The sequence below is a fragment of the Dermacentor andersoni genome, chromosome 10 (genome assembly GCF_023375885.2).
Source record: "Dermacentor andersoni chromosome 10, qqDerAnde1_hic_scaffold, whole genome shotgun sequence".
NCBI classification, from domain to species: Eukaryota; Metazoa; Arthropoda; class Arachnida; order Ixodida; family Ixodidae; genus Dermacentor; species Dermacentor andersoni.
Window position 1 is genome coordinate 37,237,224 of NC_092823.1, and position 14,220 is coordinate 37,251,443.

At 48.6% G+C, this 14,220-nt stretch overlaps 1 pseudogene; it reads right to left on the minus strand.

The window, feature by feature from the left end:
- Window positions 1-11,248: 11,248 nt before the first annotated feature.
- LOC126519162 (uncharacterized) lies at window positions 11,249-12,767 on the minus strand (annotated as a pseudogene).
- Window positions 12,768-14,220: the final 1,453 nt, after the last annotated feature.

Sequence of the window (14,220 nt, forward strand, 5' to 3'; positions counted from 1 at the left end):
ACGCCTCCCTGTACTGCACGGATAACCGGGTCCACCCCCAGGTTGAAAAGCAGGCCGCTCAGAGGACAGCTTTGTCTCAGCCCGGCTCCGATGGTGATTGGCTCCGTAATGCCAGCTGCTGCCACGATGCAGGTGGTGTTGCGCGGTAGAGGTCTTCAACGATGGTAGCAATGGCCTCCCCCGCGCCGGCGCCGCGGACAGCGTCGACGAGGGCCTGATGGGCGACTGAGCCGAAGGCGTTGGCAAAATAGAGGAACCCCACGCACTGCTCCCCACCTCCAGTCCTGGCATAATCCAGGCGTCCCTCCAGCATGAAGTTGTGTTCAAACACCCCATCGTGCGGCAGGAAGCCCTTCTGACACCTGGACAGTACCAAATGGTCGCGCAACCACCTCTGCAGCCGGTGGTGAGACACCCGGCATACAGTTTGGCAATCGTGCGACCAAGGGCAATTGGTCGCCAGTTTGTGGGGTCCTCGCGGTCGCCCTTCTTGTGGATCAGGATAGTCCTCGTCGACTTCCAGCTCAGGGGCGGGCGGCGGTATTGGAGGCATACGTTGTATACCGCCACCAGGAACCTGCCCTCAGAGTCCACCTGCCTCCAGTGGTGGTACGTGAGGCGGTCCTCCCCTGGAGCTGTACTCTCGCATTTACGGAGCTTGGCTGCGACTTCTTCCAGTGAAAAGGGGCACAAGTCCAGTTCTTCGGTGGCTGGAAGCCTTGACGGCAGGATGCTGGTATCCACGGTTGTTGGTGACCAGAGGTTCGAGTACTGGTCTTGCAGTGCATGGGGGTCCATCGGGCAGAGCTGCGACGGGCCTTCAGTGATCAGCCGCACTGCCCGGCGCCGGTTCCTTCTGTAGAGTGTTTCGATCTGCTGGGGGTTGTCGGGGTTCACCTCGCGCCTCCGTGATTGGCGCGAGTCCCCGACTGGCATCCGCAGATGTTTTGTTGCGGCTGCAATGGCACGGTCAAGGATGTTTTCAAACCGTGCCCACTCCCCAGCAGACTCGGGCAACCGGCTCAATGCCCGCAGCTCTGCCGTCTCGTCCGCTAAAGTCCATGCACTGCCCTCTGGCCGCGTGGTATCAGCATGTTCTTCATGGGTCCCGAAGTCCTGGGTGCTTCCGTCATGGTCCTGCGCCTCTGCCCTGCCTGGGGAGAGCTCCTGCATGGCCGCCGGTTCGTGAGCCTCGGAGGCTGGAGCTCCTGGGCTGCCTCGGTTGGACAGCAGCGATGGCGTTGGAGAAGGAGTGGCCGAGGCCGCGGTACGCCCTGAATCGACTGGCGTCAGCTGCGAAGGTGCCTCGGCCATCTCGTCATCGCTGCTTTGCCCGGGTGTTTCGCGAGGCGCCACAGGAGACGGCTCCTGGTCGGCGGCCTGCTCGGTGACCACTTCTGGTAGCACAGGAGGGTCCTCAGCGGGACCCTTGGTGCTGTCGTGCTCTGTTGGAGGGGTGCCCTCCTCGTCATGCTGCGACGCACCAGAGGCAGCACCCGCGGCGAGATCACACCTGGCTGCTAGTGCCGCCTCCCTCCTGTGCCACTGTTCGTGGTTGCTCAAGCCCCTCCTTGTGGGTAAGGACATTGAGCAACTGCCACACTGATGTGGCAGGGCAGCAGGGGGGGCGGTCGAGTTGGCTGCACCCAGGCAGGCGTTGGAGGCTGGTCTTAGCCCCAGTGTCTCGCCGCAGATACTGCACACGTTGATGGTGCGCCGGATTCTGGTACCGTGCTCGAGTTCGAGGTGCCGCTGGAGGGACTGCCGCCGCGCTGTCCATTTGGCCGCGGCGTAGGCAGCGCGGCAGCCCTCCTCGCAGCACCGGACCGTGTGGGGCACGGGGAAGAACACCGTGAGGGTGCCATCCTCACGGGTCGGCTGGCGTTCCTGCCCAGGGGTGTTGGGGTAGCCATCGTCCTCGCTGTGGTCATGGGCTGTGCGGCCGTGGCCCGCAGGATCCAGTGGATGGACTTACCTTCCGGACCCGGCGGCTCTCCTTAAAGGAGGCCAGGTTCGGAGGCTAGGGGGCCACCAGAGGTGGCAGCGAGAAGGCCAGGCCCATGGTGGACGATGGCGAGGGCAGGGGCCAGCCGGTTGTGCCCCAGCACAGTACCAGTCGAGACGGCAGGACAAACAGGCACCCCGCAGGCAGGCAGCACCGGGTTCCAAGCAGTGGTCTGGCCGAGCAAGGCAGGAGTCTCCGATAGGCAGCAGGCAGCGCCAGGCAGCGGCAGGACCAGGAAGCAGGGCCGGTGTGGGTCGTCCAGCGGCCACCAGGTGGCAGCAGGGTGGTCTGTCCTGGAGGCAGTGCAGCAGGGAGCCGTGGGCCTAGAAAGATAGGGCTGGATCAGAAGGTAAAAGGCACTGCTATAACCGGGCAGGTATCCGGGCGCCTCCAGAATAAGTGTAGCAAAGGCCGGGCAAACCAGCTGCATATACTACTACAAAGGGAAGGTTTATTCATCTGACAACTGATTTCATGTCATCACAAACTTACAATACACAGTTCACTTGTTTCTATACAATTTTGTGGTACTTCTGTAATATTCACATGTTGTTGAGCTTTTTTACAACCAGACTATGTGCATCTTTATACATTTCTAAAGCTGTTCAAGAGCCAGAAAAACAGTCATTGAAACAAGGGGGAGGCAGTGAACCATCATTGCGTCTTACAGCTCCTGTGCATATTCCTACTAGCGGCCATCGTTGCAACGTTGGAGACAGTGCTCTACGCTACATGCTGCCGCAGATTGATCTGTTTCCAAGTGGTGGGTTGGAGGGGTTACTAGTACGGTATTATGGGATATGTAAGTTGCCCGTTTTTATAAATAAAAAATTTGTGTGCCAATGCCTGAGGAAGCTTTCCTCCCCAGTGGCTCCGATTTCCTCATTTAAGTGGTCCCACAGAAGTAGACTTATCCTCTGGAGTGCGGGGTATGCCGCTCTCACGGGTGTTTTCCTTACCTCCGCAAGGCATCTTCTCTTCCAAATAACGTACATAGTACAGGCCAGCACCAAGTTGTCAAATCTGCTTTTAGTTTTCTTCTGAAGCGACTGAGTCCGTACACCGAAAACGTTTGAAACTAGCCGCCATACTATCTTCGCGGCGGCACACTCAAATAGGGCGTGGTCCACAGTTTCGACGTGTTTACAATTGGGACATCGGTCGTTTGTCACGATGCCCATTCGGCACAGTCTCTGTCGTGTTTGAAGAACTCGCCATTTCCTTTTAACTTCGTAGTTTTGTACTTCCTTGGGGGGTCTCATATTCTTTTGGTGGTTTTCCTTTATGCAGTTCATTTTTGCCGTATCCTCCATTGATAGTTGTTTTTCTGATAGTGTCTCGGTAATTCGGGCGGGCGAGTCAGTATCTATTTTGATGTCCGGTGCCTCTTTTTCTAACATGGCCTTTGTGATTTATGCGGCCTTGTAGAATTCAGAGGGGGACTCGGCCTGTGGTCCTGGGGTTCTGCTGTAGTCAAAAACACTTCGGTTCGTGCTATTCCAGTACCGCATTAGGCTCTTGCCTATGTAGTCGGTTGAGTTACCTAAGAATCGTGCCGTCTTTAGAGCTAGGAGTCGGGTGGTTGTTTTGACGTGGAGGAGACCGAGACCTCCGCTCGACGTCGCGAGTTGCAGAATGTTCCTTTTTAATGGGGGGGCTTGTTGTCCCATAGGAAGGCCGTAATCATTCTATTTCGCTTGTTTATTGTTTTGCTTGGCATAATGCCTATTCGACTTGCATAGTTGGCGAAGCCGCAAGCTGTGGTCCTTACTGCAAGGGCTTTTTCTGTCAGTGTTAATTCCGCTTGCTGTAGGTGGTTTAATGCCTGTTCTGCTTTTGCGATGGCAACCTGCCATGTGGTTTGTGCCACCCCTTTTTGTGTGAAGTACAGTCCAAGGACCTTCACGGTGTCAAGTCGTTGTAAGTTCTTTATAGCGCACGGTGGGAAGGAGCCGAATATGAGCGCCTCACTTTTTCCCTCGTTTAACGCGGCGCCGGACAGCGTTGCGTACTCTGCAAAGATCGTCCGAAAGTACCAAAGAATTAGTTCGTTGCGTACAAAGATGGAGAGATCGTCCGCATAAGCCATGATCTTTACTTCTCGACCTGCCATTGGGAAGCCGCGGATGCGTTCTTGTCCGGTTATGCTAGTTATCAGGGGTTCTATTGAGATGACGAACAGGGTTGGTCCTAGGGGGCATCCTTGACGGATTCCCCTCTTATAGTTTAAATTCTGTGTAATGATCTTGTTTATCTGTATGTTACATGTCAGGTCGCTATAAAGAAGCTTAACTATCTCAATAAAATCTTTGGAAAAGGAGAAATGTTCCATTACTGTGAATAAGTACTTGTGGTTTACTTTATCGAAAGCTTTTGCTTGGTCTAAGGAAAGGAATGCACCGCTTATCTGTTTTTTGTCGCGTATTCGAATATGTCTCTTGTTAGCGTCAGGTTTGCAAAAATGCATCTGCCGGGGACCGCGCATGTTTGGTAGGGGGATATTATCTTAGGAAGGACGTGTTTGATTCTATTACTTAATACTGTCGCTGTAATCTTGTAGTCTGTGTTGAGTAATGTGATTGGACGCCACGATTGGGGGCTGTTCGGTTGGACACCCTCTTTGAACAAAAGTATGATCCGCCCTTTCCCAAAGGAGGGGTTTTTTCTTTTCACATAATATCATGTTAATCATGTCGCAAAGCGCTTCCCCTACTTCCTCTAAGAAGGTTACATAGCACCCTGTGGTTATGCCGTCGCATCCTGGGGCTGATTCTTGTGTCATGTTTTGCATAGTGTTTTTTAGTTCCTCGGTTGTGACGTCATTGCAAAAGTTGGTTCTTTCGACCTGGTCGAGGTGCAACTTTTCGCACAGCTTATCAAAGTTCCTTGCGTCTTTATCGGTTTCTGTTTGGTCTTCCTCGAACTGTTTTTTTGGAGGGGGCTAAGAAGATGCTTTGTATTTCTGTTTGGTCGTTTGTTTTTGTTCAGTCTTCTCTTATCGCTTCTGTTATTTCCTTCGGGTCGTTACTCCCTACGCGGTTGCTATTTTCTTGTGTGATGGTCTGTAGTTGACGTGATTCTTGTTTTGAGGCGGTCGTACTTTCTTTGCAGTATCTGTAAGTACGAACCGGTGCAGGCGGTTATGGTTTCCGCCCTCTGTATGATCTGCATTCTTCTTTGTAATTCTTTTAATTCCGCGGTATACCTTCTGTGCCGCGCCTTGCCTTCGCCTTGTAATGCCGCCGTCCATTTCCCCCTTAGATCTTCCCAGGCTGCCGGGCTCATTTCCGCCATTTGCTCGGTTATTGTTCTTAGTGTTTGTTTTAAGTTTTCTTTGCTGGTGTCATCCTGTAGTAGGGCAATGTCTAGTCGCCAACTTCCGATGTTCGCTGCCGACCCTGGGAGGCCCCGGATCATACAGACTACTGGGAGGTGGTCAGTTCTTTTTGTTAGTGGCGTCGGTAGTTTTGTGACTACGCAAGTCTCAAGTTTTGAGACGAGGTAATCAGGGATATATATCCTGTCAATTCTACTTGTTGTTCTGGTGGAAATGCGGGTGGGTTCGAACGGTTCGTCATGGAGGTAGACCCATGCGTCCGTGAGATACAGGTGGCGAAGGATTTTGCTGAGTTCTTTTCAATTATAAGTTGAACCTCCTTGTCCGGGGCCTCTAATATCCCTAGTGGAGTTAATGACGCAGTTAAAGTCTCCAAGAAGGACGTGCGGTATCTTTTCGAGGAGTAGCGGGTGGAGGGCTTTGAAAAAAACATTCGTGTCTCATCGTGTTGCCGGGGCATAAATGTTTACGAAACGGATTTTCCTGTCGTCTATGTAAATGTCTAACATCAAAGTCCGCCCATGTGATCCATAGAAGCAATGTGCTCGTCTTCTAAACTTGCCTGTTACAAAAATGACCCCAACGCCACACGCTCGGGCGTTTGTTAGTGAAAAAAAAGCATCCACTTGGACACAATGTCGCCACGTCCACAATGTCCACAATGTCGCCACGTCTAGCGGGGTCCTTAGATTTGCCTCTTGGATAAAAATATCAATACCTTCTTCTCTTGCGAGATTTAAAATCTCGTGCTGTTTGTTTTTGTCGCGGAGACCCCTGACGTTTAGGGTCGCGAATTTAAAATAGGCCATGTGCTCCTGGCTCGTTTGATAACATAGGAGTTAAAATAGGCTTGGGACGGGGCGGTCCTTTTCCTTTCATTGGTGGAATCTTTGGTTGTTACGGCCGTCCAATGGGCGGACTTTGACACAGACTTGTGTGGGCGATCTAAAGGAGGCAATGGGGGAGGGTGTATTCCGCGGGCTTCGTCGCTGAGGGCGGTATCTATACCATGGCAGTGGAAAGGGGTTGAACATACTCTCACTGGCGCTGTCTTGTTTATCGTGCCTTCGAGCATTCCAGAAGAAGGAAGGGGGGGGGGGGGGGTCTTGGGTTTTATCTTCATTTTTTTTCTCGTCGTTGTTTTCTTGTGCTCCTGCTTTGCCTGCTCCTTGTCTTATTTACGGCGTGCATGACGTCATGACGCGACTATGGCGCGGGGATTACCCCGTGTGTTGTGGTTTCTGTGACGTCCATATCACTCTCGCCGGTTTGCATGGCTGTTTTTCCTGGCGGAGGGGAGCCCTTTCTCGGGATCTCTTTTGGCATTTTTAGTTCACCATCGCTGCTTGCTTGTTCTTCTTTTGTGCGTCTTTGGGTGTCTGGGCTTAGTCGCTCTTTGGCTTGTTTTTTTCCTTGGCTTCCCCTTCTGCCTGATCGAGACCTATGTCTTTGCTGGGCTGTAGTCTGGGCGCCTACAGTCGGTGCGGTTGGGACCCGGCCGCTGCGTCCTTTTAGTGTACCTTTCCCAGTTGGGTTGTCTTCGCTCTTTCTCGGCTGTCCTTTTTTGGGGGGGAGGGTTCTGTGGTTGGTCCCTCGGTAGTTATTCCTTAATTCTGTGTTTTTTTTTATGCTTCGGGAGGAAGCTTTTCCTTCTGCGTTTTGTCCTCCGGGATGTCGTACCTCCCGCTACTCACAACTGGTTTATCTTCGAAGGTGCTGCTACGTTCGGGGGAGGTTTGTTTGGGTTCATTTGTTTTTTCCTTGCCGCCTTCGCTTTCTGAGTCTGCTGTCTGCATTGCGGATTGCGGCTCGCTTGTTTCCCTGGTACTATCTGTCTCTGTTGCGTCAAGATTGCGGGGCGGGACGTCTTTCATTGCTTTATCGTGGCTATTTTCTTGGGTGACGTTTTGCGGTTGTCGCGCAGTTGTATCTGTGCCTGTGTCACTGTCACTTGCTGGGGTGTTTCCTGCGCCTAGCCAGAAGTCGTGCGTTTTCTTTTTGGAGCTTAAGTTGCTCGACTGGAGGACTTGCATTCTTGGCGCAGAACTTTCAGCTATCGCCGGGAAAGCCTGGCTCAGTTGTGTGTTTCTGGCGTGCTCTTGTTCTGTGGGCGTGTGTCGCCCAACTACACCTGCATATGACTTAGGATACGCTTTCCCGCGGAAGCAGGCTTTTGTTCCGTGGCTGCCTCCGCATTTATGGCATTCTTCGTCGCAGCCTTCAGTTTCGTGGCCAAAAATGCCGCATCGTTTACAATACGGTGCGGTGCATGCTGTGGCCATGTGGCTGTCAGCACCGCATCTTGCGCAAACGCGCCGCATTCCTCGGTATTCACACATGATCCCGTAGCCATCGACCGTTAGAAAATTTGGAATCGGCCTGCTCATCTCTATTCGGACTACTCTAACACCGTTAAGCTTGCTTTGGCGATTAGCCACTTTTGCGAGAACGACACTGTTTATTTTGCCATAAGGTTGCAAAGCGAACGATAGAGTGTCTGCTGACATGTAAATGGTATATCTGTACAGATTCACGAAGGTGACTGGCGGGCCGACAGCGTCTACAGGCACTTTGCCGTGGTTTACGCGGAAGCCTTCAGCTACCATGAGCTTAGTCGCCTGTGCGGCGTTCCTTGTGCACACTAGAAATCTTCAACCTCCCATGTGCTGTAGTGCTAGTATGCTGTCGTCCCCCGCAGTCGCCTCAATGGCGTCAATCAGGTCATCTACACATATGTCGCCCTCAGGGGCGTCGAACGTCAAACAATTCTCCCGCATCGGGGTCTCACGGCTTTGATCCACTGCGTGGGGGGGGGGGGGGGGCGTAGCTGCTGGGAGCGTGGCCTCCGGGATTCATAGTTGAAACTAGATGTACTCGTTGTGTACAGCAGGCACTGGAACGCCGCTGTACTCTGGTTGTGGGGGGAGCTCAGCAGGTGGCGCTGGCTCCGCTGTGGACTAGGGGTTGGCCGACGGCTCGACAGGGGGCGTTGGCAGGGGCGCTGGCTCCCGTGATCATGGGCCGCTCGGCAGGTGCTTGAGAGGCCCGCCGGGTTGCTCCGCTGCTCGGCAGATGGCGCTTGGGCAGGCAGACAGGCAGGCGGGTTGATCCTAGTCGGCAGGCGCTTGTAGTCTCCTGGAGGTCCGCCGTGGTCCCGACGCGACTTCCGGGATAGCATTGGTGGCTCGTGGAGGTCTTCTCGGCCCGGGGCAGCAGTCTTAGCCAAAAGGCCGAGAAGCGATGTCCTTCACTTCACTTCATTCTACTACCCCAAGTGAAAATCCTGAACTGGGAACTCAAGTGGTTACAACTGCTATTAAGTGGTTTCATCTGGTAATCAACTGGTCCCAGTTGAAATACAACTGGTACTCTACTGGGTGCCTACTGGGAAGCAAGTGGTCCCAGTTGGAGGCAAAGTGGTAACCAACTGGTTCCAGTTGGAGGCTGAGTGGAAACCAACTGGTTCCAGTTGAAGCCTAAGTGGAAGTGAACTGGTTCCAGCTATGAGCCAACTGGGCATGTTATTTCCATGTACAGACCAGTTGGCCAGCAACTGGTCCCAGTTGGACCAAGTAGAAATCAACTGGCTCGACAGTTGGGCATCAACTGGCCATGAAATTTTCAGGTAATAGACCAGATGAGCAGTAAATGTTCCCAGTTGGTAGCCAAATGGGCGTATCGTATCACAGTTTACATGAAGCAGTTAACCTGCAACTTCACTTTATGAATCTCAAAATGGGTAGTTCTTGTTCCTATAATGATAGTAGTATTCTACATGCATCTAGATGGAACTGACACATGCACTATGAAAGTTGCCATTGAATATTCTTAGCATATTCAAATTGAGAAAAAAGTGCATATTATTTTATTGTGAAACATAAACTGCGCATTCAAGAATCCAACCTAAGTTGGAGCCCTTGCTTGACTTTGACGCCTGGCATGAACGTGCCCAGGACGGTCATTGCGTTTCCTCCGGTGCATTCACAACAGGCATAATTTAAATCAAGTCTTACATGGGCTGCAACTTAAGTTGCATTCTTGAATAGAGGGTGCAAGGTGATGTATCTAATATTTGCAGATGAACCCGCATTGTCAAGGCCCCTGTATATGCAGTTTTTCTTCTGCGGGAGCAAGCAAAATAGTAGTACAGGAGACACAAATATTTTTTCAGTATAATCGAAGGCTAGGTATCTGTCAAATTTCAGAAAGGGCCAGCCCTGTGTCAAGACATACACGTGTATGTCTGTCCTTGTATGTGTGCCAACATATCTTTGATTAGTACCATAATTACCATAAGTACTTGGAAGGAAAGAAAAACAAAATGTTCAAGAAGTGTTTTAGATGGTGTTCTACCACAAATATTCATGTCACTGCTTGCAGTACCAGGTTTCTGAATGCTTCAGGGAAAACGTTATCAGGGGCACAAACATCGCTTTAGGATGTTTGTTTTATTTGTTTATCTTACGTGAGAAAAAGCACTATCTTTAATCAGTACAGCACTGACATTACCATGAAATGCATGTGGGCGGCTTTAGATATGTTCACTTTTCAGAATCAGAATCATGTTTTATTGAGCTGCTAATATGTGTAATAAAACTGAAGGAGTTCCGTGAGCATAAAGCTATAAAGGGACATCCTCTCAGGTAGCAGACAAAACAAATTATATTATTGCACGGTCAGGACAGGAACAAAAAACAAAAGAAACAATAATACATGAAATATCAAACAATGCAAAATACCGCCGTGAATACACAAACAATACAAAATAATGCCAACAAAGCAAACATGATCATGCAAAATAAAGTAGACTCTTATTGTACAAGGGAAGAAAAAATGAGTAAACAGTAACAGAGAATGCAAGTTCTAGGAGGACATAATATAGCACAACCAGGAATCCTGTATTTCCACACAAAATTCAGTCGAAGAAATAGCCTGGAAAAAAGTACAGTGACCTTTGAAATGGTCCTGACAATAAGACATTCTTTTACATGCAAGTAACAAAGCGGTTCTGAATAGCTTTCAGTGAACAAGTTTATTATCACGTTCCATGCCGTAGTAGCATACTCAAAGTAAAAGAGTCGAAACATATAAATTGCAATTCATTTCCTAAGCATGCAGATGGTTTTCAGGTCACTGATTTTACAATCTTGTTCTAGGTTAATTCTAATGATAGAACTTTATTTAACATTTATGGTCAGCGAAATATTTATGTTGTAGGAAGTAACCGCACCAATAATTATTCAGTTTTCTGTGTTGAGACCTCATAAGCCACAGTAACATGTCTGAAATAAAGTTGAAAAGCGAAATCTCTTCAGCATGCCACCTGGTAACTACATCTGGCAAACAGCCTGGCAACAAAGTTATATTGTCTCCCATCATGCTCTATGCACAAACATCCCGATCGGTAATGTCAACAGAGCTCGGGGGACATCACAGGAAGCCCCAGAGCCACAGAACTTGTCAAGTTGATGACATCAATGTCGAAAGGTGCTACAGTGTGAAGTTGCCAGCCGCATGGTCTTTAGCGTTGTACTAAAGGATATTTTCGGAAACCTTTATTAGTAACATTCAAAGATACCAGAGAAAGTAACACTCATTTGTTATTAACATTCAACAATTTATCCAGAGGAACTGAACAACACAAACATTGCAAGTTTTAAATGGGATGTTGTAGCTAGTTTAAACTTTGCTGAATACTAATTTCCTTAAAACCATGACATTAAATGTTCTAAGCATCACCTCCGCCGACCCGCAGCGGAGGTGAAGCAGGCATTAAGCACTCCCCATATGTGGGCCGATACCGAGAATAGTGCAATGCCGGGCCGACCCGCAGCAGAGGTTCAGTTTGCCGTTAAGGGGCCCACATACACAGCTTCGATGGTCATCCTTCTTCAGAGAGTGGAAGGGCACTTCCGATTTTGTTCTGTAACAATATGTACAAAGCTCATAGCAAGCATACTCACAGATTGTGCTTGTATTTAAAGTTATTTCATAAAAAGCGAAATGTGAACAAAAGTTAAGTAAAAAATTTATTACTGGAAACGATTGACGAGATTGCAAAAAAATTGCATTCCATCACATTCAATCCAAAGGCATGCAGCTGTTTTATTGTCAACCTCTAGACCTTCTCTGCCGCCCACTTTTGAACGCTTGAAATGTGTGCTGTGCCAAAAGAGAGAGAAGAAACATAGCTCTTAGATACGAAGTAAATTCTCTTTCTGTCGCTGCAGCTCACTGAGACAATATGCTGTATCTTTGCATGCATATTGTTTAGCAGTCGTACAGCTGTGCAGTCGGTTCTGTCAGGCCTTTGGTATTGTTCACTGTGGAACACATGCCCAGAGATACGAACTCTGTCATGTTCCTCAACAGGGCCAGTGATCTGTTGAGGGACATGTGCCTCGATTAATCTACGAAGAGACACACTGACAAGCCTTGGTTTGCCTAAAAGGGCTAGCGATTCGTCCTTGCGCATATCCCAGCACACAAGATCTTTAACTTGGCGACTTGCAGTTGCCTTGTATTTTGTTGGCCATTAGCACTCTGCTCATCACCTGATGAGGCACCCCCTTTGCAGAAGTAATGAATTTTTTAATCTTGCCTATTCCTGCTTCAAAAACAAAGCAAGAGTGTGCCCAAAGTGGCCCTTGCATCGTAGCACTTTTTGCAAGATGTAGCAATAAATGCACATTTGATGTCATTTCCTTTTTGGAATAAAGGAATTGAACTTTAACAACAAATTGCACAAGGCATTCTGTGCTCTGCCTTATGTCTTCAGCTGAGACAGTATCTGCAAGTATAAGGTACACTGCTTTTACCAGCAGGCTGAAGTGCTTCATGTACTTGCCTGGCAACATTCCATGAACACACACAAGGCTGAAATATAAAAGCCACTGCTGCCACTCACTTGCCTTCCAAAACTTTCTCAGTTGAACAGATCTCAGCAGGCGTGTGATGCACTGTGGGGGCTTTATGGCACAGAGCCTTTGATCAATTGTCCTAACACATTGTGGTGATCCAATGTAATACGGAGCCCCAACACCAGACAACCACAACTCCATAAACTGGCGTGTCACTCCAAGCAAAACACAGTGCATGTAGTCAGGGGTGAAGCCCCACACAATATCAAATCCCAACAAGTTTATTAGTGGGGATGGTCCCTTCACTCCCCGAACATTCACTCCACTTCTGTGAAATTCAGCCATGTCCTCAATCATTCCTTCTTTAGTCCTGTCGGGCACAGCTGTAGCGCTGACAGGATACTTGACTGTTCCTGCCAAATAAATATAAAGGAAATAAATTAAGTACAAAACTAACTGGTAGGCAAATAAACCTTTGCTGCAATGAATAATACATATTCCAACTTGTATTAATATTCCTGAATACATGTGACACTCCCAACAGCCACGTCAGTGCATGCTGATGTGAAGTTCCCATTAAGCTTTCAAAATGTTTGTACAAGTAAAAAAAAGAAAGGCTGGTATTTACACTACTGACCTTTACTTGAGGCAAAACTACTTCACAAAAATAATGCCCAAAACACGAATTTGTGTAGAGGAAATAAGAATGCAGAAAGCAAATTACAGTGGCAAAATAGTGATGGTAAAATCCATAGACAGATTAAAATGCAGTCAGCTAGATGTTTCTGTATAAAAGTGAGTTTGCTTACCTTCAATGCACTTGCCAGAGTGCAAACACTAGCCACACCCAAAGTATGCATTATACTGGACCGTGTTCTGCATCAGAGCCCTGGCTGGCGCATCAGCCGTACCAATGAAACAGTAGACCTGGAAAGACCGAAAAAGGAAAATAAGGTCTTTGATGTAAAAATCAGAAGCTGTCATATGGTTTTCAAATGGTGCACTTTCAATTGCAATTGAGCCCAGTTGGGATAGAATTTCTCGGTCAAGATCGGCTCCTTTGAGCAAGCTGCGCGAGGGTGCCAACTGTGGTCCAGAATTTCTATCCGAATCGGGCTCAATGGCGATTGCAAGTGGCCGTGTGGCACTGGTATATTACACTTGGCTCAGAAGCTTATGTGTTGACAGTTGGTCTTTTGACAACAATAACATCATTCATTGGAATAACCTAACTAAAAAAAGAATTGCAATTCCATTTTGCGACTCACCTTAAAAATAAAGTTATTTTGTAGGTTGGTTAGTTTTTGACATGTTATACAGCAGTCAAAATCAGATTACACAAATGGCGCTTCCACAAAGAAAAAGAAAGCTAGTGCAACAATAAGTATTTTCAATCCCATCGTCCTTACACTTTTTGAGTGTGTCTCTTCATTTTCTGGTTGTGGAATTGTGTGGAGGGATAGGTGATGTGCCTTTACATTTTCTAGATGAAAATTACAAAAACAAATAGAAGGAATTACTCACTTCTGAGTGAAAGGTCCCTCCGTCACACGTCCAGTTGATCCCAGTCTCGGCGAGCGAGTCCATTTGCTTGGCAAATGCCTCCAGCACCAATGTCATATCTAGATGGCACTGGCCGTACCACAACATGGCAACTGTAACATTTTTGGACCGCAATCCTGGAGGCAACTCATTAACTATCGTCTGAACGGGCCATATTGAAAACTTTGACGATTTGAAAACCGGACTTCCATCAGAGTTTATCGTCATGGTCAAGTCCATAGCACCGAGACCGAGATCCTTGCGTTGCTGCTGATTCAAACTTCCGTCTGTAATGTCTGTCATGAAGGTGGCCTCTGAACGATGTGACAGTACATCCAAAGAGTTTTTCAGCGCCCTGGAAATTTTTTCAGATGATAGAATTGAAGCGATTTGCTGCCCCATGGGAAGACTGACAAAGAAACTTCCTTGCGCCGTAAGGGTATCTCCTGTATACAGCTGTTTGCACTGCGCACATG